Consider the following 2,354-nt stretch of genomic DNA (forward strand, 5'->3'; position numbering starts at 1 on the left):
AAGTGACTGAGATTTGTCCTGATAAGGATGGCTTTATGTCTATTTGACATGAGCTAAGGGGCATGGATAGAAGAGACCCTTTAAAGATTGGTAGCTTGATTATGGTTTTAATCAATTTGTGGTGCCTAATAGTATGGCCTTAGAGGAAATTATTCCTACTAACATCTCTTATGATCTAACTGGCTCAAATGGGAGATTTTCACCTCATGAATATTGGTTGGCTTCCTAGATGGTGGTTCATTAGTTGAGTATGGTTGCTACTGCTCCTAAGTTTGAAGCTTTGGTGACTCCTGTTGTACCACAAGATAATGAGATAGTTTTGGCAAACTTGGTTAAGAATTTGTTGGCATCTAGTAAAGGTAAGGGGCTTTCTCTACCTCTGAGTTTGACAAAAAGGCCTTTCAAGTGGTTTTCTTTTACTCTTTTAAAGAGTGGGCGTAAAAAAGGGTCAGGAAAGATCAAAATTAAAGGACATGTGTTTGTAGTGTTTGGGACTGTGAAAAGCTTGGATGCTTATTTTCCCCACTCTACCCAGTGATGATTATTCTCCAATTAAATTTTAGGATTTTAATAGCATCCCTAGAAAATAAGTTATTCACAAGTTGGTGATTGCTCATTCTCTAGATATATTTTGTGTCCACGAGACTAGCTTTTAGCAAAGTCTTTGGTTTGGTGCACCCCTTATATTTGGCCTAATGAATAGTGCCAATTTGTAGGGGCTATGGGGAGTGGTGGTGGTTTGGTTTTCTTTAGGGATCCATGAAAAATCTCTCCTCTTAATTGGATATCTTCTCACTCAATCCTTGCTATGATGGACACTTTTTTTTATTCTAGTGAGGTGATTATGATTACTAATGTGTATGTGCATGTGGACTATGTGAGAAAGGTGGGACTTTGGTTGCACATTGGGCATTTGAGAAATTTTCATAATTACCATCCTTGGGTATTAGTAGGAGATTTCAATTCACTTATAAGTCTTGAAGAAAAACTCAAGGTGGTTTGTCTTGGTTGGGGTCTTCTTTTGATCTTCTTCATCAAAATACTAATCTATTGAATCCTTTTGATATGAAGCTAGCTAATGGGCTCTTTACTTGGAATAATAGAAGCTTTCATGCCTTTGGTGGAATAGGTTGTCAGTATAGGCATGCTTCCTCTTTGTCTTTTTTTTGGGATCACATGGGGAGTGCCCTCACTAAAGTATTTCCTTTTCAGGTTGTGTGGGTTGATGGCCCTTCATTTACTTTTTTGGATATATCTTTGGAGAGCAATAGGCAAATATTTAAGATTTTTAGACCAGGGTTATACAAGTTTGGTGGAAGATTTTTCGCTCTCTACATGAAATAATTCTAGATAAGTGTTTGTTAGATGAGGGTATGGCTCATAGTGAGCTTACCATCTACAATCACCTCAACATTCATCTTCAAGGAGGGGTCTTAGGGGTTGCAGGTCAGGGATAACTTTAAGAAATTCCCCTTTTAAAAAAAGTATAAAATTTTGGCAAATCGAACATTAGTTTAGGTGGGGGGAAAATTAATTTCTATTGGTGAATTTTTATTTTTAAGTAACAAAATAATTAATTTGATTGACAATTTTTTTCAATCGTATGAAAAATCTATAAAATCCTAACAAATATTTCATTATTGATAAAAAATAATGATATAAGTGCACATACCTAAAAAATATGATTATATTATTATTATATGGATCCTAATTAATTATCAAACTTTAAGGTTCAATTTATCTCACTTTTATTGTTACAGTTTGCCTCCAAATTATTGATATCACTAAGAGGGCAGCACCCTTTTTATTTTTTGCCATTGGATGATCCTAAATCAATCGACTATATCTTATTTGCAGTGATATTTTTAAAAGGATTCAAAATTTTAAAGAAAGTCCCCAAAATATAGATATGTATCCCCAATCAAACTTATTTTGGACTAAAGTGATGAATAATAAAAAGTTTCATGAGAAGTCTATGAAATAGAGACACATGTTGAATCTATAGACTTAATCTTTAAGATAACTTGATATTTTACCTAATATTGGTGAATATGACCTTTGATTAAGACAATCCTTGGAAATTGTAGAAAAAAATATTTAATTTGTAGCATATAAAAATTAGATTCTATTGGTGAAGTCATTAACAAAGTAAAAATACTTATGTAATATTATTGGCGATTGACTTAATCATTGGACCCAATTTTGGTAAAGTGTAGGCAAGATGGACATCCCAAAAGTGTTAAAATATTAGTCAAATTTGGGGTCCTTGATGAGTGAGAATAGCCAATTATAAAATATTAGCCACTAAAGTTAGCCTTTATGATCGTCAATGGTTTGATGGTCTTCCTACACAA

This window comes from Cupressus sempervirens, chromosome 5, assembly GCF_028749045.1.
Source record: "Cupressus sempervirens isolate cs-2001-9-10 chromosome 5, ASM2874904v1, whole genome shotgun sequence".
NCBI classification, from domain to species: domain Eukaryota; kingdom Viridiplantae; phylum Streptophyta; class Pinopsida; order Cupressales; family Cupressaceae; genus Cupressus; species Cupressus sempervirens.